Genomic DNA, 21,470 nt, shown 5'->3' on the forward strand with positions numbered 1-21,470 from the left:
AGGGGAGGGGAGAGGAGGGGAGGGGAGGGGAGGGGAGGGGGGGGTTCCTTCCTTGGTCTTTGTTTTTTCGTTTTCCTCTCTCCGTTTAAACCCTTAACTCTTGATTTGGCGTCCTGATATCTTTGCTTGGCTGCTTTGGACACACCGGCCGAGTTCCCCCTGGGCCCGCTGGCTGTGGATGCCTCCGCTGGTGTAGTGACAGGAATTGGCCTTTGGTTCAGCCGGGAGGGGAGCTTTGTAGCGAGCGCCAGCGGGCACGCTCCAAAGATGGCACTTGCGGCTGCAGCAGCAGGAAGTGCACGGCCGGGCCCTTTTTTGCGGCCGCCTGGTGGGGCTGCCGACGTTGAGCCTCCGACGCCGGGCCTCTTCCTGCCGCCCTGAGCGAGCAGCCGGAGCTGCAGCCTTCTGCCTGTTTACAGGCGTCGAACGCACGTTGGACTCCGAAGCCGCCGCCCCGCTATGCAAATGACTCTGGCTTGCTGTGCATCTTGGACGACGGCCTTCGCCTTGAGCTTGGCCTGCCATGGGGGGGATGGAAGGGGTGTAGCCGGCTCCCAGGCTGCTGGCCTCGGTGGCACCCTCTCGAAGGAACGCCTGGCTTTGGCCCCGGATCCCGCCTCACCCCACCGCCCGAGACTCCGCGATGTAGCGGGCCTGCGCCGGAGGGGCGCCCGTCGAGCCGGCGCGCTCCCAACTCATACTTACCTGGCAGGGGAGATACCATGATCACTAAGGTGGTTCTCCCAGGGTGAGGCTCATCCATTGCACTCCGGGTGTGCTGACCCCTGCGATTTCCCCAAATGCGGGAAACTCGACTGCATAATTTGTGGTAGTGGGGGACTGCGTTCGCGCTTTCCCCTGATTTGCTCTGGTCAAAGATAGACAGATACACGCTGCTGCTTGGGGGGCTCCACGAGCCAACAGGTGTGCGAGTCTCCTTTTGCTGCCTGCTGCGAGGGACTCTCAAGCAAGCACAGCCTGTTGGTGCCCCCTTGTGGCCCCATCTAGAAGCTGCCAAAGGGAAGCCGCTCGCTTTGCTGCTGGCTTTTGGTATCTGGGATTTGTTGTGAGCCTTTTTTAAAAGAGAGGAGGGGAGGGGAGGGGAGGGGGGGGTTCCTTCCTTGGTCTTTGTTTTTTCGTTTTCCTCTCTCCGTTTAAACCCTTAACTCTTGATTTGGCGTCCTGATATCTTTGCTTGGCTGCTTTGGACACACCGGCCGAGTTCCCCCTGGGCCCGCTGGCTGTGGATGCCTCCGCTGGTGTAGTGACAGGAATTGGCCTTTGGTTCAGCCGGGAGGGGAGCTTTGTAGCGAGCGCCAGCGGGCACGCTCCAAAGATGGCACTTGCGGCTGCAGCAGCAGGAAGTGCACGGCCGGGCCCTTTTTTGCGGCCGCCTGGTGGGGCTGCCGACGTTGAGCCTCCGACGCCGGGCCTCTTCCTGCCGCCCTGAGCGAGCAGCCGGAGCTGCAGCCTTCTGCCTGTTTACAGGCGTCGAACGCACGTTGGGCTCCGAAGCCGCCGCCCCGCTATGCAAATGACTCTGGCTTGCTGTGCATCTTGGACGACGGCCTTCGCCTTGAGCTTGGCCTGCCATGGGGGGGATGGAAGGGGTGTAGCCGGCTCCCAGGCTGCTGGCCTCGGTGGCACCCTCTCGAAGGAACGCCTGGCTTTGGCCCCGGATCCCGCCTCACCCCACCGCCCGAGACTCCGCGATGTAGCGGGCCTGCGCCGGAGGGGCGCCCGTCGAGCCGGCGCGCTCCCAACTCATACTTACCTGGCAGGGGAGATACCATGATCACTAAGGTGGTTCTCCCAGGGTGAGGCTCATCCATTGCACTCCGGGTGTGCTGACCCCTGCGATTTCCCCAAATGCGGGAAACTCGACTGCATAATTTGTGGTAGTGGGGGACTGCGTTCGCGCTTTCCCCTGATTTGCTCTGGTCAAAGATAAACAGATACACGCTGCTGCTTGGGGGGCTCCACGAGCCAACAGGTGTGCGAGTCTCCTTTTGCTGCCTGCTGCGAGGGACTCTCAAGCAAGCACAGCCTGTTGGTGCCCCCTTGTGGCCCCATCTAGAAGCTGCCAAAGGGAAGCCGCTCGCTTTGCTGCTGGCTTTTGGTATCTGGGATTTGTTGTGAGCCTTTTTTAAAAGAGAGGAGGGGAGGGGAGGGGAGGGGGGGGTTCCTTCCTTGGTCTTTGTTTTTTCGTTTTCCTCTCTCCGTTTAAACCCTTAACTCTTGATTTGGCGTCCTGATATCTTTGCTTGGCTGCTTTGGACACACCGGCCGAGTTCCCCCTGGGCCCGCTGGCTGTGGATGCCTCCGCTGGTGTAGTGACAGGAATTGGCCTTTGGTTCAGCCGGGAGGGGAGCTTTGTAGCGAGCGCCAGCGGGCACGCTCCAAAGATGGCACTTGCGGCTGCAGCAGCAGGAAGTGCACGGCCGGGCCCTTTTTTGCGGCCGCCTGGTGGGGCTGCCGACGTTGAGCCTCCGACGCCGGGCCTCTTCCTGCCGCCCTGAGCGAGCAGCCGGAGCTGCAGCCTTCTGCCTGTTTACAGGCGTCGAACGCACGTTGGGCTCCGAAGCCGCCGCCCCGCTATGCAAATGACTCTGGCTTGCTGTGCATCTTGGACGACGGCCTTCGCCTTGAGCTTGGCCTGCCATGGGGGGGATGGAAGGGGTGTAGCCGGCTCCCAGGCTGCTGGCCTCGGTGGCACCCTCTCGAAGGAACGCCTGGCTTTGGCCCCGGATCCCGCCTCACCCCACCGCCCGAGACTCCGCGATGTAGCGGGCCTGCGCCGGAGGGGCGCCCGTCGAGCCGGCGCGCTCCCAACTCATACTTACCTGGCAGGGGAGATACCATGATCACTAAGGTGGTTCTCCCAGGGTGAGGCTCATCCATTGCACTCCGGGTGTGCTGACCCCTGCGATTTCCCCAAATGCGGGAAACTCGACTGCATAATTTGTGGTAGTGGGGGACTGCGTTCGCGCTTTCCCCTGATTTGCTCTGGTCAAAGATAGACAGATACACGCTGCTGCTTGGGGGGCTCCACGAGCCAACAGGTGTGCGAGTCTCCTTTTGCTGCCTGCTGCGAGGGACTCTCAAGCAAGCACAGCCTGTTGGTGCCCCCTTGTGGCCCCATCTAGAAGCTGCCAAAGGGAAGCCGCTCGCTTTGCTGCTGGCTTTTGGTATCTGGGATTTGTTGTGAGCCTTTTTTAAAAGAGAGGAGGGGAGAGGAGGGGAGGGGAGGGGGGGGGTTCCTTCCTTGGTCTTTGTTTTTTCGTTTTCCTCTCTCCGTTTAAACCCTTAACTCTTGATTTGGCGTCCTGATATCTTTGCTTGGCTGCTTTGGACACACCGGCCGAGTTCCCCCTGGGCCCGCTGGCTGTGGATGCCTCCGCTGGTGTAGTGACAGGAATTGGCCTTTGGTTCAGCCGGGAGGGGAGCTTTGTAGCGAGCGCCAGCGGGCACGCTCCAAAGATGGCACTTGCGGCTGCAGCAGCAGGAAGTGCACGGCCGGGCCCTTTTTTGCGGCCGCCTGGTGGGGCTGCCGACGTTGAGCCTCCGACGCCGGGCCTCTTCCTGCCGCCCTGAGCGAGCAGCCGGAGCTGCAGCCTTCTGCCTGTTTACAGGCGTCGAACGCACGTTGGGCTCCGAAGCCGCCGCCCCGCTATGCAAATGACTCTGGCTTGCTGTGCATCTTGGACGACGGCCTTCGCCTTGAGCTTGGCCTGCCATGGGGGGGATGGAAGGGGTGTAGCCGGCTCCCAGGCTGCTGGCCTCGGTGGCACCCTCTCGAAGGAACGCCTGGCTTTGGCCCCGGATCCCGCCTCACCCCACCGCCCGAGACTCCGCGATGTAGCGGGCCTGCGCCGGAGGGGCGCCCGTCGAGCCGGCGCGCTCCCAACTCATACTTACCTGGCAGGGGAGATACCATGATCACTAAGGTGGTTCTCCCAGGGTGAGGCTCATCCATTGCACTCCGGGTGTGCTGACCCCTGCGATTTCCCCAAATGCGGGAAACTCGACTGCATAATTTGTGGTAGTGGGGGACTGCGTTCGCGCTTTCCCCTGATTTGCTCTGGTCAAAGATAGACAGATACACGCTGCTGCTTGGGGGGCTCCACGAGCCAACAGGTGTGCGAGTCTCCTTTTGCTGCCTGCTGCGAGGGACTCTCAAGCAAGCACAGCCTGTTGGTGCCCCCTTGTGGCCCCATCTAGAAGCTGCCAAAGGGAAGCCGCTCGCTTTGCTGCTGGCTTTTGGTATCTGGGATTTGTTGTGAGCCTTTTTTAAAAGAGAGGAGGGGAGGGGAGGGGAGGGGGGGGTTCCTTCCTTGGTCTTTGTTTTTTCGTTTTCCTCTCTCCGTTTAAACCCTTAACTCTTGATTTGGCGTCCTGATATCTTTGCTTGGCTGCTTTGGACACACCGGCCGAGTTCCCCCTGGGCCCGCTGGCTGTGGATGCCTCCGCTGGTGTAGTGACAGGAATTGGCCTTTGGTTCAGCCGGGAGGGGAGCTTTGTAGCGAGCGCCAGCGGGCACGCTCCAAAGATGGCACTTGCGGCTGCAGCAGCAGGAAGTGCACGGCCGGGCCCTTTTTTGCGGCCGCCTGGTGGGGCTGCCGACGTTGAGCCTCCGACGCCGGGCCTCTTCCTGCCGCCCTGAGCGAGCAGCCGGAGCTGCAGCCTTCTGCCTGTTTACAGGCGTCGAACGCACGTTGGGCTCCGAAGCCGCCGCCCCGCTATGCAAATGACTCTGGCTTGCTGTGCATCTTGGACGACGGCCTTCGCCTTGAGCTTGGCCTGCCATGGGGGGGATGGAAGGGGTGTAGCCGGCTCCCAGGCTGCTGGCCTCGGTGGCACCCTCTCGAAGGAACGCCTGGCTTTGGCCCCGGATCCCGCCTCACCCCACCGCCCGAGACTCCGCGATGTAGCGGGCCTGCGCCGGAGGGGCGCCCGTCGAGCCGGCGCGCTCCCAACTCATACTTACCTGGCAGGGGAGATACCATGATCACTAAGGTGGTTCTCCCAGGGTGAGGCTCATCCATTGCACTCCGGGTGTGCTGACCCCTGCGATTTCCCCAAATGCGGGAAACTCGACTGCATAATTTGTGGTAGTGGGGGACTGCGTTCGCGCTTTCCCCTGATTTGCTCTGGTCAAAGATAGACAGATACACGCTGCTGCTTGGGGGGCTCCACGAGCCAACAGGTGTGCGAGTCTCCTTTTGCTGCCTGCTGCGAGGGACTCTCAAGCAAGCACAGCCTGTTGGTGCCCCCTTGTGGCCCCATCTAGAAGCTGCCAAAGGGAAGCCGCTCGCTTTGCTGCTGGCTTTTGGTATCTGGGATTTGTTGTGAGCCTTTTTTAAAAGAGAGGAGGGGAGGGGAGGGGAGGGGGGGGTTCCTTCCTTGGTCTTTGTTTTTTCGTTTTCCTCTCTCCGTTTAAACCCTTAACTCTTGATTTGGCGTCCTGATATCTTTGCTTGGCTGCTTTGGACACACCGGCCGAGTTCCCCCTGGGCCCGCTGGCTGTGGATGCCTCCGCTGGTGTAGTGACAGGAATTGGCCTTTGGTTCAGCCGGGAGGGGAGCTTTGTAGCGAGCGCCAGCGGGCACGCTCCAAAGATGGCACTTGCGGCTGCAGCAGCAGGAAGTGCACGGCCGGGCCCTTTTTTGCGGCCGCCTGGTGGGGCTGCCGACGTTGAGCCTCCGACGCCGGGCCTCTTCCTGCCGCCCTGAGCGAGCAGCCGGAGCTGCAGCCTTCTGCCTGTTTACAGGCGTCGAACGCACGTTGGGCTCCGAAGCCGCCGCCCCGCTATGCAAATGACTCTGGCTTGCTGTGCATCTTGGACGACGGCCTTCGCCTTGAGCTTGGCCTGCCATGGGGGGGATGGAAGGGGTGTAGCCGGCTCCCAGGCTGCTGGCCTCGGTGGCACCCTCTCGAAGGAACGCCTGGCTTTGGCCCCGGATCCCGCCTCACCCCACCGCCCGAGACTCCGCGATGTAGCGGGCCTGCGCCGGAGGGGCGCCCGTCGAGCCGGCGCGCTCCCAACTCATACTTACCTGGCAGGGGAGATACCATGATCACTAAGGTGGTTCTCCCAGGGTGAGGCTCATCCATTGCACTCCGGGTGTGCTGACCCCTGCGATTTCCCCAAATGCGGGAAACTCGACTGCATAATTTGTGGTAGTGGGGGACTGCGTTCGCGCTTTCCCCTGATTTGCTCTGGTCAAAGATAGACAGATACACGCTGCTGCTTGGGGGGCTCCACGAGCCAACAGGTGTGCGAGTCTCCTTTTGCTGCCTGCTGCGAGGGACTCTCAAGCAAGCACAGCCTGTTGGTGCCCCCTTGTGGCCCCATCTAGAAGCTGCCAAAGGGAAGCCGCTCGCTTTGCTGCTGGCTTTTGGTATCTGGGATTTGTTGTGAGCCTTTTTTAAAAGAGAGGAGGGGAGAGGAGGGGAGGGGAGGGGGGGGGTTCCTTCCTTGGTCTTTGTTTTTTCGTTTTCCTCTCTCCGTTTAAACCCTTAACTCTTGATTTGGCGTCCTGATATCTTTGCTTGGCTGCTTTGGACACACCGGCCGAGTTCCCCCTGGGCCCGCTGGCTGTGGATGCCTCCGCTGGTGTAGTGACAGGAATTGGCCTTTGGTTCAGCCGGGAGGGGAGCTTTGTAGCGAGCGCCAGCGGGCACGCTCCAAAGATGGCACTTGCGGCTGCAGCAGCAGGAAGTGCACGGCCGGGCCCTTTTTTGCGGCCGCCTGGTGGGGCTGCCGACGTTGAGCCTCCGACGCCGGGCCTCTTCCTGCCGCCCTGAGCGAGCAGCCGGAGCTGCAGCCTTCTGCCTGTTTACAGGCGTCGAACGCACGTTGGGCTCCGAAGCCGCCGCCCCGCTATGCAAATGACTCTGGCTTGCTGTGCATCTTGGACGACGGCCTTCGCCTTGAGCTTGGCCTGCCATGGGGGGGATGGAAGGGGTGTAGCCGGCTCCCAGGCTGCTGGCCTCGGTGGCACCCTCTCGAAGGAACGCCTGGCTTTGGCCCCGGATCCCGCCTCACCCCACCGCCCGAGACTCCGCGATGTAGCGGGCCTGCGCCGGAGGGGCGCCCGTCGAGCCGGCGCGCTCCCAACTCATACTTACCTGGCAGGGGAGATACCATGATCACTAAGGTGGTTCTCCCAGGGTGAGGCTCATCCATTGCACTCCGGGTGTGCTGACCCCTGCGATTTCCCCAAATGCGGGAAACTCGACTGCATAATTTGTGGTAGTGGGGGACTGCGTTCGCGCTTTCCCCTGATTTGCTCTGGTCAAAGATAGACAGATACACGCTGCTGCTTGGGGGGCTCCACGAGCCAACAGGTGTGCGAGTCTCCTTTTGCTGCCTGCTGCGAGGGACTCTCAAGCAAGCACAGCCTGTTGGTGCCCCCTTGTGGCCCCATCTAGAAGCTGCCAAAGGGAAGCCGCTCGCTTTGCTGCTGGCTTTTGGTATCTGGGATTTGTTGTGAGCCTTTTTTAAAAGAGAGGAGGGGAGGGGAGGGGGGGGTTCCTTCCTTGGTCTTTGTTTTTTCGTTTTCCTCTCTCCGTTTAAACCCTTAACTCTTGATTTGGCGTCCTGATATCTTTGCTTGGCTGCTTTGGACACACCGGCCGAGTTCCCCCTGGGCCCGCTGGCTGTGGATGCCTCCGCTGGTGTAGTGACAGGAATTGGCCTTTGGTTCAGCCGGGAGGGGAGCTTTGTAGCGAGCGCCAGCGGGCACGCTCCAAAGATGGCACTTGCGGCTGCAGCAGCAGGAAGTGCACGGCCGGGCCCTTTTTTGCGGCCGCCTGGTGGGGCTGCCGACGTTGAGCCTCCGACGCCGGGCCTCTTCCTGCCGCCCTGAGCGAGCAGCCGGAGCTGCAGCCTTCTGCCTGTTTACAGGCGTCGAACGCACGTTGGGCTCCGAAGCCGCCGCCCCGCTATGCAAATGACTCTGGCTTGCTGTGCATCTTGGACGACGGCCTTCGCCTTGAGCTTGGCCTGCCATGGGGGGGATGGAAGGGGTGTAGCCGGCTCCCAGGCTGCTGGCCTCGGTGGCACCCTCTCGAAGGAACGCCTGGCTTTGGCCCCGGATCCCGCCTCACCCCACCGCCCGAGACTCCGCGATGTAGCGGGCCTGCGCCGGAGGGGCGCCCGTCGAGCCGGCGCGCTCCCAACTCATACTTACCTGGCAGGGGAGATACCATGATCACTAAGGTGGTTCTCCCAGGGTGAGGCTCATCCATTGCACTCCGGGTGTGCTGACCCCTGCGATTTCCCCAAATGCGGGAAACTCGACTGCATAATTTGTGGTAGTGGGGGACTGCGTTCGCGCTTTCCCCTGATTTGCTCTGGTCAAAGATAGACAGATACACGCTGCTGCTTGGGGGGCTCCACGAGCCAACAGGTGTGCGAGTCTCCTTTTGCTGCCTGCTGCGAGGGACTCTCAAGCAAGCACAGCCTGTTGGTGCCCCCTTGTGGCCCCATCTAGAAGCTGCCAAAGGGAAGCCGCTCGCTTTGCTGCTGGCTTTTGGTATCTGGGATTTGTTGTGAGCCTTTTTTAAAAGAGAGGAGGGGAGGGGAGGGGAGGGGGGGGGTTCCTTCCTTGGTCTTTGTTTTTTCGTTTTCCTCTCTCCGTTTAAACCCTTAACTCTTGATTTGGCGTCCTGATATCTTTGCTTGGCTGCTTTGGACACACCGGCCGAGTTCCCCCTGGGCCCGCTGGCTGTGGATGCCTCCGCTGGTGTAGTGACAGGAATTGGCCTTTGGTTCAGCCGGGAGGGGAGCTTTGTAGCGAGCGCCAGCGGGCACGCTCCAAAGATGGCACTTGCGGCTGCAGCAGCAGGAAGTGCACGGCCGGGCCCTTTTTTGCGGCCGCCTGGTGGGGCTGCCGACGTTGAGCCTCCGACGCCGGGCCTCTTCCTGCCGCCCTGAGCGAGCAGCCGGAGCTGCAGCCTTCTGCCTGTTTACAGGCGTCGAACGCACGTTGGGCTCCGAAGCCGCCGCCCCGCTATGCAAATGACTCTGGCTTGCTGTGCATCTTGGACGACGGCCTTCGCCTTGAGCTTGGCCTGCCATGGGGGGGATGGAAGGGGTGTAGCCGGCTCCCAGGCTGCTGGCCTCGGTGGCACCCTCTCGAAGGAACGCCTGGCTTTGGCCCCGGATCCCGCCTCACCCCACCGCCCGAGACTCCGCGATGTAGCGGGCCTGCGCCGGAGGGGCGCCCGTCGAGCCGGCGCGCTCCCAACTCATACTTACCTGGCAGGGGAGATACCATGATCACTAAGGTGGTTCTCCCAGGGTGAGGCTCATCCATTGCACTCCGGGTGTGCTGACCCCTGCGATTTCCCCAAATGCGGGAAACTCGACTGCATAATTTGTGGTAGTGGGGGACTGCGTTCGCGCTTTCCCCTGATTTGCTCTGGTCAAAGATAGACAGATACACGCTGCTGCTTGGGGGGCTCCACGAGCCAACAGGTGTGCGAGTCTCCTTTTGCTGCCTGCTGCGAGGGACTCTCAAGCAAGCACAGCCTGTTGGTGCCCCCTTGTGGCCCCATCTAGAAGCTGCCAAAGGGAAGCCGCTCGCTTTGCTGCTGGCTTTTGGTATCTGGGATTTGTTGTGAGCCTTTTTTAAAAGAGAGGAGAGGAGGGGAGGGGAGGGGAGGGGAGGGGAGGGGGGGGTTCCTTCCTTGGTCTTTGTTTTTTCGTTTTCCTCTCTCCGTTTAAACCCTTAACTCTTGATTTGGCGTCCTGATATCTTTGCTTGGCTGCTTTGGACACACCGGCCGAGTTCCCCCTGGGCCCGCTGGCTGTGGATGCCTCCGCTGGTGTAGTGACAGGAATTGGCCTTTGGTTCAGCCGGGAGGGGAGCTTTGTAGCGAGCGCCAGCGGGCACGCTCCAAAGATGGCACTTGCGGCTGCAGCAGCAGGAAGTGCACGGCCGGGCCCTTTTTTGCGGCCGCCTGGTGGGGCTGCCGACGTTGAGCCTCCGACGCCGGGCCTCTTCCTGCCGCCCTGAGCGAGCAGCCGGAGCTGCAGCCTTCTGCCTGTTTACAGGCGTCGAACGCACGTTGGGCTCCGAAGCCGCCGCCCCGCTATGCAAATGACTCTGGCTTGCTGTGCATCTTGGACGACGGCCTTCGCCTTGAGCTTGGCCTGCCATGGGGGGGATGGAAGGGGTGTAGCCGGCTCCCAGGCTGCTGGCCTCGGTGGCACCCTCTCGAAGGAACGCCTGGCTTTGGCCCCGGATCCCGCCTCACCCCACCGCCCGAGACTCCGCGATGTAGCGGGCCTGCGCCGGAGGGGCGCCCGTCGAGCCGGCGCGCTCCCAACTCATACTTACCTGGCAGGGGAGATACCATGATCACTAAGGTGGTTCTCCCAGGGTGAGGCTCATCCATTGCACTCCGGGTGTGCTGACCCCTGCGATTTCCCCAAATGCGGGAAACTCGACTGCATAATTTGTGGTAGTGGGGGACTGCGTTCGCGCTTTCCCCTGATTTGCTCTGGTCAAAGATAGACAGATACACGCTGCTGCTTGGGGGGCTCCACGAGCCAACAGGTGTGCGAGTCTCCTTTTGCTGCCTGCTGCGAGGGACTCTCAAGCAAGCACAGCCTGTTGGTGCCCCCTTGTGGCCCCATCTAGAAGCTGCCAAAGGGAAGCCGCTCGCTTTGCTGCTGGCTTTTGGTATCTGGGATTTGTTGTGAGCCTTTTTTAAAAGAGAGGAGGGGAGGGGAGGGGAGGGGGGGGTTCCTTCCTTGGTCTTTGTTTTTTCGTTTTCCTCTCTCCGTTTAAACCCTTAACTCTTGATTTGGCGTCCTGATATCTTTGCTTGGCTGCTTTGGACACACCGGCCGAGTTCCCCCTGGGCCCGCTGGCTGTGGATGCCTCCGCTGGTGTAGTGACAGGAATTGGCCTTTGGTTCAGCCGGGAGGGGAGCTTTGTAGCGAGCGCCAGCGGGCACGCTCCAAAGATGGCACTTGCGGCTGCAGCAGCAGGAAGTGCACGGCCGGGCCCTTTTTTGCGGCCGCCTGGTGGGGCTGCCGACGTTGAGCCTCCGACGCCGGGCCTCTTCCTGCCGCCCTGAGCGAGCAGCCGGAGCTGCAGCCTTCTGCCTGTTTACAGGCGTCGAACGCACGTTGGGCTCCGAAGCCGCCGCCCCGCTATGCAAATGACTCTGGCTTGCTGTGCATCTTGGACGACGGCCTTCGCCTTGAGCTTGGCCTGCCATGGGGGGGATGGAAGGGGTGTAGCCGGCTCCCAGGCTGCTGGCCTCGGTGGCACCCTCTCGAAGGAACGCCTGGCTTTGGCCCCGGATCCCGCCTCACCCCACCGCCCGAGACTCCGCGATGTAGCGGGCCTGCGCCGGAGGGGCGCCCGTCGAGCCGGCGCGCTCCCAACTCATACTTACCTGGCAGGGGAGATACCATGATCACTAAGGTGGTTCTCCCAGGGTGAGGCTCATCCATTGCACTCCGGGTGTGCTGACCCCTGCGATTTCCCCAAATGCGGGAAACTCGACTGCATAATTTGTGGTAGTGGGGGACTGCGTTCGCGCTTTCCCCTGATTTGCTCTGGTCAAAGATAGACAGATACACGCTGCTGCTTGGGGGGCTCCACGAGCCAACAGGTGTGCGAGTCTCCTTTTGCTGCCTGCTGCGAGGGACTCTCAAGCAAGCACAGCCTGTTGGTGCCCCCTTGTGGCCCCATCTAGAAGCTGCCAAAGGGAAGCCGCTCGCTTTGCTGCTGGCTTTTGGTATCTGGGATTTGTTGTGAGCCTTTTTTAAAAGAGAGGAGGGGAGGGGAGGGGGGGGTTCCTTCCTTGGTCTTTGTTTTTTCGTTTTCCTCTCTCCGTTTAAACCCTTAACTCTTGATTTGGCGTCCTGATATCTTTGCTTGGCTGCTTTGGACACACCGGCCGAGTTCCCCCTGGGCCCGCTGGCTGTGGATGCCTCCGCTGGTGTAGTGACAGGAATTGGCCTTTGGTTCAGCCGGGAGGGGAGCTTTGTAGCGAGCGCCAGCGGGCACGCTCCAAAGATGGCACTTGCGGCTGCAGCAGCAGGAAGTGCACGGCCGGGCCCTTTTTTGCGGCCGCCTGGTGGGGCTGCCGACGTTGAGCCTCCGACGCCGGGCCTCTTCCTGCCGCCCTGAGCGAGCAGCCGGAGCTGCAGCCTTCTGCCTGTTTACAGGCGTCGAACGCACGTTGGGCTCCGAAGCCGCCGCCCCGCTATGCAAATGACTCTGGCTTGCTGTGCATCTTGGACGACGGCCTTCGCCTTGAGCTTGGCCTGCCATGGGGGGGATGGAAGGGGTGTAGCCGGCTCCCAGGCTGCTGGCCTCGGTGGCACCCTCTCGAAGGAACGCCTGGCTTTGGCCCCGGATCCCGCCTCACCCCACCGCCCGAGACTCCGCGATGTAGCGGGCCTGCGCCGGAGGGGCGCCCGTCGAGCCGGCGCGCTCCCAACTCATACTTACCTGGCAGGGGAGATACCATGATCACTAAGGTGGTTCTCCCAGGGTGAGGCTCATCCATTGCACTCCGGGTGTGCTGACCCCTGCGATTTCCCCAAATGCGGGAAACTCGACTGCATAATTTGTGGTAGTGGGGGACTGCGTTTGCGCTTTCCCCTGATTTGCTCTGGTCAAAGATAGACAGATACACGCTGCTGCTTGGGGGGCTCCACGAGCCAACAGGTGTGCGAGTCTCCTTTTGCTGCCTGCTGCGAGGGACTCTCAAGCAAGCACAGCCTGTTGGTGCCCCCTTGTGGCCCCATCTAGAAGCTGCCAAAGGGAAGCCGCTCGCTTTGCTGCTGGCTTTTGGTATCTGGGATTTGTTGTGAGCCTTTTTTAAAAGAGAGGAGGGGAGGGGAGGGGAGGGGGGGGTTCCTTCCTTGGTCTTTGTTTTTTCGTTTTCCTCTCTCCGTTTAAACCCTTAACTCTTGATTTGGCGTCCTGATATCTTTGCTTGGCTGCTTTGGACACACCGGCCGAGTTCCCCCTGGGCCCGCTGGCTGTGGATGCCTCCGCTGGTGTAGTGACAGGAATTGGCCTTTGGTTCAGCCGGGAGGGGAGCTTTGTAGCGAGCGCCAGCGGGCACGCTCCAAAGATGGCACTTGCGGCTGCAGCAGCAGGAAGTGCACGGCCGGGCCCTTTTTTGCGGCCGCCTGGTGGGGCTGCCGACGTTGAGCCTCCGACGCCGGGCCTCTTCCTGCCGCCCTGAGCGAGCAGCCGGAGCTGCAGCCTTCTGCCTGTTTACAGGCGTCGAACGCACGTTGGGCTCCGAAGCCGCCGCCCCGCTATGCAAATGACTCTGGCTTGCTGTGCATCTTGGACGACGGCCTTCGCCTTGAGCTTGGCCTGCCATGGGGGGGATGGAAGGGGTGTAGCCGGCTCCCAGGCTGCTGGCCTCGGTGGCACCCTCTCGAAGGAACGCCTGGCTTTGGCCCCGGATCCCGCCTCACCCCACCGCCCGAGACTCCGCGATGTAGCGGGCCTGCGCCGGAGGGGCGCCCGTCGAGCCGGCGCGCTCCCAACTCATACTTACCTGGCAGGGGAGATACCATGATCACTAAGGTGGTTCTCCCAGGGTGAGGCTCATCCATTGCACTCCGGGTGTGCTGACCCCTGCGATTTCCCCAAATGCGGGAAACTCGACTGCATAATTTGTGGTAGTGGGGGACTGCGTTCGCGCTTTCCCCTGATTTGCTCTGGTCAAAGATAGACAGATACACGCTGCTGCTTGGGGGGCTCCACGAGCCAACAGGTGTGCGAGTCTCCTTTTGCTGCCTGCTGCGAGGGACTCTCAAGCAAGCACAGCCTGTTGGTGCCCCCTTGTGGCCCCATCTAGAAGCTGCCAAAGGGAAGCCGCTCGCTTTGCTGCTGGCTTTTGGTATCTGGGATTTGTTGTGAGCCTTTTTTAAAAGAGAGGAGGGGAGGGGAGGGGGGGGTTCCTTCCTTGGTCTTTGTTTTTTCGTTTTCCTCTCTCCGTTTAAACCCTTAACTCTTGATTTGGCGTCCTGATATCTTTGCTTGGCTGCTTTGGACACACCGGCCGAGTTCCCCCTGGGCCCGCTGGCTGTGGATGCCTCCGCTGGTGTAGTGACAGGAATTGGCCTTTGGTTCAGCCGGGAGGGGAGCTTTGTAGCGAGCGCCAGCGGGCACGCTCCAAAGATGGCACTTGCGGCTGCAGCAGCAGGAAGTGCACGGCCGGGCCCTTTTTTGCGGCCGCCTGGTGGGGCTGCCGACGTTGAGCCTCCGACGCCGGGCCTCTTCCTGCCGCCCTGAGCGAGCAGCCGGAGCTGCAGCCTTCTGCCTGTTTACAGGCGTCGAACGCACGTTGGGCTCCGAAGCCGCCGCCCCGCTATGCAAATGACTCTGGCTTGCTGTGCATCTTGGACGACGGCCTTCGCCTTGAGCTTGGCCTGCCATGGGGGGGATGGAAGGGGTGTAGCCGGCTCCCAGGCTGCTGGCCTCGGTGGCACCCTCTCGAAGGAACGCCTGGCTTTGGCCCCGGATCCCGCCTCACCCCACCGCCCGAGACTCCGCGATGTAGCGGGCCTGCGCCGGAGGGGCGCCCGTCGAGCCGGCGCGCTCCCAACTCATACTTACCTGGCAGGGGAGATACCATGATCACTAAGGTGGTTCTCCCAGGGTGAGGCTCATCCATTGCACTCCGGGTGTGCTGACCCCTGCGATTTCCCCAAATGCGGGAAACTCGACTGCATAATTTGTGGTAGTGGGGGACTGCGTTCGCGCTTTCCCCTGATTTGCTCTGGTCAAAGATAGACAGATACACGCTGCTGCTTGGGGGGCTCCACGAGCCAACAGGTGTGCGAGTCTCCTTTTGCTGCCTGCTGCGAGGGACTCTCAAGCAAGCACAGCCTGTTGGTGCCCCCTTGTGGCCCCATCTAGAAGCTGCCAAAGGGAAGCCGCTCGCTTTGCTGCTGGCTTTTGGTATCTGGGATTTGTTGTGAGCCTTTTTTAAAAGAGAGGAGGGGAGGGGAGGGGAGGGGAGGGGAGGGGGGGGTTCCTTCCTTGGTCTTTGTTTTTTCGTTTTCCTCTCTCCGTTTAAACCCTTAACTCTTGATTTGGCGTCCTGATATCTTTGCTTGGCTGCTTTGGACACACCGGCCGAGTTCCCCCTGGGCCCGCTGGCTGTGGATGCCTCCGCTGGTGTAGTGACAGGAATTGGCCTTTGGTTCAGCCGGGAGGGGAGCTTTGTAGCGAGCGCCAGCGGGCACGCTCCAAAGATGGCACTTGCGGCTGCAGCAGCAGGAAGTGCACGGCCGGGCCCTTTTTTGCGGCCGCCTGGTGGGGCTGCCGACGTTGAGCCTCCGACGCCGGGCCTCTTCCTGCCGCCCTGAGCGAGCAGCCGGAGCTGCAGCCTTCTGCCTGTTTACAGGCGTCGAACGCACGTTGGGCTCCGAAGCCGCCGCCCCGCTATGCAAATGACTCTGGCTTGCTGTGCATCTTGGACGACGGCCTTCGCCTTGAGCTTGGCCTGCCATGGGGGGGATGGAAGGGGTGTAGCCGGCTCCCAGGCTGCTGGCCTCGGTGGCACCCTCTCGAAGGAACGCCTGGCTTTGGCCCCGGATCCCGCCTCACCCCACCGCCCGAGACTCCGCGATGTAGCGGGCCTGCGCCGGAGGGGCGCCCGTCGAGCCGGCGCGCTCCCAACTCATACTTACCTGGCAGGGGAGATACCATGATCACTAAGGTGGTTCTCCCAGGGTGAGGCTCATCCATTGCACTCCGGGTGTGCTGACCCCTGCGATTTCCCCAAATGCGGGAAACTCGACTGCATAATTTGTGGTAGTGGGGGACTGCGTTCGCGCTTTCCCCTGATTTGCTCTGGTCAAAGATAGACAGATACACGCTGCTGCTTGGGGGGCTCCACGAGCCAACAGGTGTGCGAGTCTCCTTTTGCTGCCTGCTGCGAGGGACTCTCAAGCAAGCACAGCCTGTTGGTGCCCCCTTGTGGCCCCATCTAGAAGCTGCCAAAGGGAAGCCGCTCGCTTTGCTGCTGGCTTTTGGTATCTGGGATTTGTTGTGAGCCTTTTTTAAAAGAGAGGAGGGGAGGGGAGGGGAGGGGAGGGGAGGGGGGGGTTCCTTCCTTGGTCTTTGTTTTTTCGTTTTCCTCTCTCCGTTTAAACCCTTAACTCTTGATTTGGCGTCCTGATATCTTTGCTTGGCTGCTTTGGACACACCGGCCGAGTTCCCCCTGGGCCCGCTGGCTGTGGATGCCTCCGCTGGTGTAGTGACAGGAATTGGCCTTTGGTTCAGCCGGGAGGGGAGCTTTGTAGCGAGCGCCAGCGGGCACGCTCCAAAGATGGCACTTGCGGCTGCAGCAGCAGGAAGTGCACGGCCGGGCCCTTTTTTGCGGCCGCCTGGTGGGGCTGCCGACGTTGAGCCTCCGACGCCGGGCCTCTTCCTGCCGCCCTGAGCGAGCAGCCGGAGCTGCAGCCTTCTGCCTGTTTACAGGCGTCGAACGCACGTTGGGCTCCGAAGCCGCCGCCCCGCTATGCAAATGACTCTGGCTTGCTGTGCATCTTGGACGACGGCCTTCGCCTTGAGCTTGGCCTGCCATGGGGGGGATGGAAGGGGTGTAGCCGGCTCCCAGGCTGCTGGCCTCGGTGGCACCCTCTCGAAGGAACGCCTGGCTTTGGCCCCGGATCCCGCCTCACCCCACCGCCCGAGACTCCGCGATGTAGCGGGCCTGCGCCGGAGGGGCGCCCGTCGAGCCGGCGCGCTCCCAACTCATACTTACCTGGCAGGGGAGATACCATGATCACTAAGGTGGTTCTCCCAGGGTGAGGCTCATCCATTGCACTCCGGGTGTGCTGACCCCTGCGATTTCCCCAAATGCGGGAAACTCGACTGCATAATTTGTGGTAGTGGGGGACTGCGTTCGCGCTTTCCCCTGATTTGCTCTGGTCAAAGATAGACAGATACACGCTGCTGCTTGGGGGGCTCCACGAGCCAACAGGTGTGCGAGTCTCCTTTTGCTGCCTGCTGCGAGGGACTCTCAAGCAAGCACAGCCTGTTGGTGCCCCCTTGTGGCCCCATCTAGAAGCTGCCAAAGGGAAGCCGCTCGCTTTGCTGCTGGCTTTTGGTATCTGGGATTTGTTGTGAGCCTTTTTTTAAAAGAGAGGAGGGGAGAGGAGGGGAGGGGAGGGGGGGGGTTCCTTCCTTGGTCTTTGTTTTTTCGTTTTCCTCTCTCCGTTTAAACCCTTAACTCTTGATTTGGCGTCCTGATATCTTTGCTTGGCTGCTTTGGACACACCGGCCGAGTTCCCCCTGGGCCCGCTGGCTGTGGATGCCTCCGCTGGTGTAGTGACAGGAATTGGCCTTTGGTTCAGCCGGGAGGGGAGCTTTGTAGCGAGCGCCAGCGGGCACGCTCCAAAGATGGCACTTGCGGCTGCAGCAGCAGGAAGTGCACGGCCGGGCCCTTTTTTGCGGCCGCCTGGTGGGGCTGCCGACGTTGAGCCTCCGACGCCGGGCCTCTTCCTGCCGCCCTGAGCGAGCAGCCGGAGCTGCAGCCTTCTGCCTGTTTACAGGCGTCGAACGCACGTTGGGCTCCGAAGCCGCCGCCCCGCTATGCAAATGACTCTGGCTTGCTGTGCATCTTGGACGACGGCCTTCGCCTTGAGCTTGGCCTGCCATGGGGGGGATGGAAGGGGTGTAGCCGGCTCCCAGGCTGCTGGCCTCGGTGGCACCCTCTCGAAGGAACGCCTGGCTTTGGCCCCGGATCCCGCCTCACCCCACCGCCCGAGACTCCGCGATGTAGCGGGCCTGCGCCGGAGGGGCGCCCGTCGAGCCGGCGCGCTCCCAACTCATACTTACCTGGCAGGGGAGATACCATGATCACTAAGGTGGTTCTCCCAGGGTGAGGCTCATCCATTGCACTCCGGGTGTGCTGACCCCTGCGATTTCCCCAAATGCGGGAAACTCGACTGCATAATTTGTGGTAGTGGGGGACTGCGTTCGCGCTTTCCCCTGATTTGCTCTGGTCAAAGATAGACAGATACACGCTGCTGCTTGGGGGGCTCCACGAGCCAACAGGTGTGCGAGTCTCCTTTTGCTGCCTGCTGCGAGGGACTCTCAAGCAAGCACAGCCTGTTGGTGCCCCCTTGTGGCCCCATCTAGAAGCTGCCAAAGGGAAGCCGCTCGCTTTGCTGCTGGCTTTTGGTATCTGGGATTTGTTGTGAGCCTTTTTTAAAAGAGAGGAGGGGAGAGGAGGGGAGGGGAGGGGAGGGGGGGGTTCCTTCCTTGGTCTTTGTTTTTTCGTTTTCCTCTCTCCGTTTAAACCCTTAACTCTTGATTTGGCGTCCTGATATCTTTGCTTGGCTGCTTTGGACACACCGGCCGAGTTCCCCCTGGGCCCGCTGGCTGTGGATGCCTCCGCTGGTGTAGTGACAGGAATTGGCCTTTGGTTCAGCCGGGAGGGGAGCTTTGTAGCGAGCGCCAGCGGGCACGCTCCAAAGATGGCACTTGCGGCTGCAGCAGCAGGAAGTGCACGGCCGGGCCCTTTTTTGCGGCCGCCTGGTGGGGCTGCCGACGTTGAGCCTCCGACGCCGGGCCTCTTCCTGCCGCCCTGAGCGAGCAGCCGGAGCTGCAGCCTTCTGCCTGTTTACAGGCGTCGAACGCACGTTGGGCTCCGAAGCCGCCGCCCCGCTATGCAAATGACTCTGGCTTGCTGTGCATCTTGGACGACGGCCTTCGCCTTGAGCTTGGCCTGCCATGGGGGGGATGGAAGGGGTGTAGCCGGCTCCCAGGCTGCTGGCCTCGGTGGCACCCTCTCGAAGGAACGCCTGGCTTTGGCCCCGGATCCCGCCTCACCCCACCGCCCGAGACTCCGCGATGTAGCGGGCCTGCGCCGGAGGGGCGCCCGTCGAGCCGGCGCGCTCCCAACTCATACTTACCTGGCAGGGGAGATACCATGATCACTAAGGTGGTTCTCCCAGGGTGAGGCTCATCCATTGCACTCCGGGTGTGCTGACCCCTGCGATTTCCCCAAATGCGGGAAACTCGACTGCATAATTTGTGGTAGTGGGGGACTGCGTTCGCGCTTTCCCCTGATTTGCTCTGGTCAAAGATAGACAGATACACGCTGCTGCTTGGGGGGCTCCACGAGCCAACAGGTGTGCGAGTCTCCTTTTGCTGCCTGCTGCGAGGGACTCTCAAGCAAGCACAGCCTGTTGGTGCCCCCTTGTGGCCCCATCTAGAAGCTGCCAAAGGGAAGCCGCTCGCTTTGCTGCTGGCTTTTGGTATCTGGGATTTGTTGTGAGCCTTTTTTAAAAGAGAGGAGGGGAGGGGAGGGGAGGGGAGGGGGGGGTTCCTTCCTTGGTCTTTGTTTTTTCGTTTTCCTCTCTCCGTTTAAACCCTTAACTCTTGATTTGGCGTCCTGATATCTTTGCTTGGCTGCTTTGGACACACCGGCCGAGTTCCCCCTGGGCCCGCTGGCTGTGGATGCCTCCGCTGGTGTAGTGACAGGAATTGGCCTTTGGTTCAGCCGGGAGGGGAGCTTTGTAGCGAGCGCCAGCGGGCACGCTCCAAAGATGGCACTTGCGGCTGCAGCAGCAGGAAGTGCACGGCCGGGCCCTTTTTTGCGGCCGCCTGGTGGGGCTGCCGACGTTGAGCCTCCGACGCCGGGCCTCTTCCTGCCGCCCTGAGCGAGCAGCCGGAGCTGCAGCCTTCTGCCTGTTTACAGGCGTCGAACGCACGTTGGGCTCCGAAGCCGCCGCCCCGCTATGCAAATGACTCTGGCTTGCTGTGCATCTTGGACGACGGCCTTCGCCTTGAGCTTGGCCTGCCATGGGGGGGATGGAAGGGGTGTAGCCGGCTCCCAGGCTGCTGGCCTCGGTGGCACCCTCTCGAAGGAACGCCTGGCTTTGGCCCCGGATCCCGCCTCACCCCACCGCCCGAGACTCCGCGATGTAGCGGGCCTGCGCCGGAGGGGCGCCCGTCGAGCCGGCGCGCTCCCAACTCATACTTACCTGGCAGGGGAGATACCATGATCACTAAGGTGGTTCTCCCAGGGTGAGGCTCATCCATTGCACTCCGGGTGTGCTGACCCCTGCGATTTCCCCAAATGCGGGAAACTCGACTGCATAATTTGTGGTAGTGGGGGACTGCGTTCGCGCTTTCCCCTGATTTGCTCTGGTCAAAGATAGACAGATACACGCTGCTGCTTGGGGGGCTCCACGAGCCAACAGGTGTGCGAGTCTCCTTTTGCTGCCTGCTGCGAGGGACTCTCAAGCAAGCACAGCCTGTTGGTGCCCCCTTGTGGCCCCATCTAGAAGCTGCCAAAGGGAAGCCGCTCGCTTTGCTGCTGGCTTTTGGTATCTGGGATTTGTTGTGAGCCTTTTTTAAAAGAGAGGAGGGGAGAGGAGGGGAGGGGAGGGGAGGGGGGGGTTCCTTCCTTGGTCTTTGTTTTTTCGTTTTCCTCTCTCCGTTTAAACCCTTAACTCTTGATTTGGCGTCCTGATATCTTTGCTTGGCTGCTTTGGACACACCGGCCGAGTTCCCCCTGGGCCCGCTGGCTGTGGATGCCTCCGCTGGTGTAGTGACAGGAATTGGCCTTTGGTTCAGCCGGGAGGGGAGCTTTGTAGCGAGCGCCAGCGGGCACGCTCCAAAGATGGCACTTGCGGCTGCAGCAGCAGGAAGTGCACGGCCGGGCCCTTTTTTGCGGCCGCCTGGTGGGGCTGCCGACGTTGAGCCTCCGACGCCGGGCCTCTTCCTGCCGCCCTGAGCGAGCAGCCGGAGCTGCAGCCTTCTGCCTGTTTACAGGCGTCGAACGCACGTTGGGCTCCGAAGCCGCCGCCCCGCTATGCAAATGACTCTGGCTTGCTGTGCATCTTGGACGACGGCCTTCGCCTTGAGCTTGGCCTGCCATGGGGGGGATGGAAGGGGTGTAGCCGGCTCCCAGGCTGCTGGCCTCGGTGGCACCCTCTCGAAGGAACGCCTGGCTTTGGCCCCGGATCCCGCCTCACCCCACCGCCCGAGACTCCGCGATGTAGCGGGCCTGCGCCGGAGGGGCGCCCGTCGAGCCGGCGCGCTCCCAACTCATACTTACCTGGCAGGGGAGATACCATGATCACTAAGGTGGTTCTCCCAGGGTGAGGCTCATCCATTGCACTCCGGGTGTGCTGACCCCTGCGATTTCCCCAAATGCGGGAAACTCGACTGCATAATTTGTGGTAGTGGGGGACTGCGTTCGCGCTTTCCCCTGATTTGCTCTGGTCAAAGATAGACAGATACACGCTGCTGCTTGGGGGGCTCCACGAGCCAACAGGTGTGCGAGTCTCCTTTTGCTGCCTGCTGCGAGGGACTCTCAAGCAAGCACAGCCTGTTGGTGCCCCCTTGTGGCCCCATCTAGAAGCTGCCAAAGGGAAGCCGCTCGCTTTGCTGCTGGCTTTTGGTATCTGGGATTTGTTGTGAGCCTTTTTTAAAAGAGAGGAGGGG

General features: G+C 61.6%; 20 non-coding genes across 20 annotated transcripts; all 20 read left to right on the forward strand.

Moving 5' to 3' along the window:
- Positions 1-697: 697 nt before the first annotated feature.
- Positions 698-861, forward strand: LOC142267746 (U1 spliceosomal RNA). The gene has a single exon (XR_012733578.1). It is a non-coding gene; the product is annotated as a U1 spliceosomal RNA (small nuclear RNA).
- Positions 862-1,766: 905 nt separating this feature from the next.
- LOC142267747 (U1 spliceosomal RNA) lies at positions 1,767-1,930 on the forward strand. Its single transcript, XR_012733579.1, has one exon. It is a non-coding gene; the product is annotated as a U1 spliceosomal RNA (small nuclear RNA).
- Positions 1,931-2,835: 905 nt separating this feature from the next.
- Positions 2,836-2,999, forward strand: LOC142267748 (U1 spliceosomal RNA). The gene has a single exon (XR_012733580.1). It is a non-coding gene; the product is annotated as a U1 spliceosomal RNA (small nuclear RNA).
- A 911-nt stretch (positions 3,000-3,910) lies between these two features.
- LOC142267749 (U1 spliceosomal RNA) lies at positions 3,911-4,074 on the forward strand. The gene has a single exon (XR_012733581.1). It is a non-coding gene; the product is annotated as a U1 spliceosomal RNA (small nuclear RNA).
- A 905-nt stretch (positions 4,075-4,979) lies between these two features.
- Positions 4,980-5,143, forward strand: LOC142267750 (U1 spliceosomal RNA). Its single transcript, XR_012733582.1, has one exon. It is a non-coding gene; the product is annotated as a U1 spliceosomal RNA (small nuclear RNA).
- A 905-nt stretch (positions 5,144-6,048) lies between these two features.
- On the forward strand, positions 6,049-6,212 carry LOC142267752 (U1 spliceosomal RNA). Its single transcript, XR_012733583.1, has one exon. It is a non-coding gene; the product is annotated as a U1 spliceosomal RNA (small nuclear RNA).
- A 911-nt stretch (positions 6,213-7,123) lies between these two features.
- LOC142267753 (U1 spliceosomal RNA) lies at positions 7,124-7,287 on the forward strand. Its single transcript, XR_012733584.1, has one exon. It is a non-coding gene; the product is annotated as a U1 spliceosomal RNA (small nuclear RNA).
- Positions 7,288-8,187: 900 nt separating this feature from the next.
- On the forward strand, positions 8,188-8,351 carry LOC142267755 (U1 spliceosomal RNA). Its single transcript, XR_012733586.1, has one exon. It is a non-coding gene; the product is annotated as a U1 spliceosomal RNA (small nuclear RNA).
- A 906-nt stretch (positions 8,352-9,257) lies between these two features.
- Positions 9,258-9,421, forward strand: LOC142267756 (U1 spliceosomal RNA). Its single transcript, XR_012733587.1, has one exon. It is a non-coding gene; the product is annotated as a U1 spliceosomal RNA (small nuclear RNA).
- A 920-nt stretch (positions 9,422-10,341) lies between these two features.
- Positions 10,342-10,505, forward strand: LOC142267757 (U1 spliceosomal RNA). Its single transcript, XR_012733588.1, has one exon. It is a non-coding gene; the product is annotated as a U1 spliceosomal RNA (small nuclear RNA).
- Positions 10,506-11,410: 905 nt separating this feature from the next.
- Positions 11,411-11,574, forward strand: LOC142267758 (U1 spliceosomal RNA). Its single transcript, XR_012733589.1, has one exon. It is a non-coding gene; the product is annotated as a U1 spliceosomal RNA (small nuclear RNA).
- A 900-nt stretch (positions 11,575-12,474) lies between these two features.
- Positions 12,475-12,638, forward strand: LOC142267702 (U1 spliceosomal RNA). Its single transcript, XR_012733538.1, has one exon. It is a non-coding gene; the product is annotated as a U1 spliceosomal RNA (small nuclear RNA).
- Positions 12,639-13,543: 905 nt separating this feature from the next.
- On the forward strand, positions 13,544-13,707 carry LOC142267759 (U1 spliceosomal RNA). The gene has a single exon (XR_012733590.1). It is a non-coding gene; the product is annotated as a U1 spliceosomal RNA (small nuclear RNA).
- Positions 13,708-14,607: 900 nt separating this feature from the next.
- Positions 14,608-14,771, forward strand: LOC142267760 (U1 spliceosomal RNA). The gene has a single exon (XR_012733591.1). It is a non-coding gene; the product is annotated as a U1 spliceosomal RNA (small nuclear RNA).
- Positions 14,772-15,686: 915 nt separating this feature from the next.
- LOC142267761 (U1 spliceosomal RNA) lies at positions 15,687-15,850 on the forward strand. The gene has a single exon (XR_012733592.1). It is a non-coding gene; the product is annotated as a U1 spliceosomal RNA (small nuclear RNA).
- Positions 15,851-16,765: 915 nt separating this feature from the next.
- On the forward strand, positions 16,766-16,929 carry LOC142267763 (U1 spliceosomal RNA). Its single transcript, XR_012733593.1, has one exon. It is a non-coding gene; the product is annotated as a U1 spliceosomal RNA (small nuclear RNA).
- Positions 16,930-17,841: 912 nt separating this feature from the next.
- LOC142267764 (U1 spliceosomal RNA) lies at positions 17,842-18,005 on the forward strand. The gene has a single exon (XR_012733594.1). It is a non-coding gene; the product is annotated as a U1 spliceosomal RNA (small nuclear RNA).
- Positions 18,006-18,920: 915 nt separating this feature from the next.
- On the forward strand, positions 18,921-19,084 carry LOC142267765 (U1 spliceosomal RNA). The gene has a single exon (XR_012733595.1). It is a non-coding gene; the product is annotated as a U1 spliceosomal RNA (small nuclear RNA).
- A 910-nt stretch (positions 19,085-19,994) lies between these two features.
- LOC142267767 (U1 spliceosomal RNA) lies at positions 19,995-20,158 on the forward strand. Its single transcript, XR_012733597.1, has one exon. It is a non-coding gene; the product is annotated as a U1 spliceosomal RNA (small nuclear RNA).
- A 915-nt stretch (positions 20,159-21,073) lies between these two features.
- Positions 21,074-21,237, forward strand: LOC142267768 (U1 spliceosomal RNA). Its single transcript, XR_012733598.1, has one exon. It is a non-coding gene; the product is annotated as a U1 spliceosomal RNA (small nuclear RNA).
- Positions 21,238-21,470: the final 233 nt, after the last annotated feature.

This window comes from Anomaloglossus baeobatrachus, unplaced genomic scaffold (genome assembly GCF_048569485.1).
Source record: "Anomaloglossus baeobatrachus isolate aAnoBae1 unplaced genomic scaffold, aAnoBae1.hap1 Scaffold_2964, whole genome shotgun sequence".
NCBI classification, from domain to species: Eukaryota; Metazoa; Chordata; class Amphibia; order Anura; family Aromobatidae; genus Anomaloglossus; species Anomaloglossus baeobatrachus.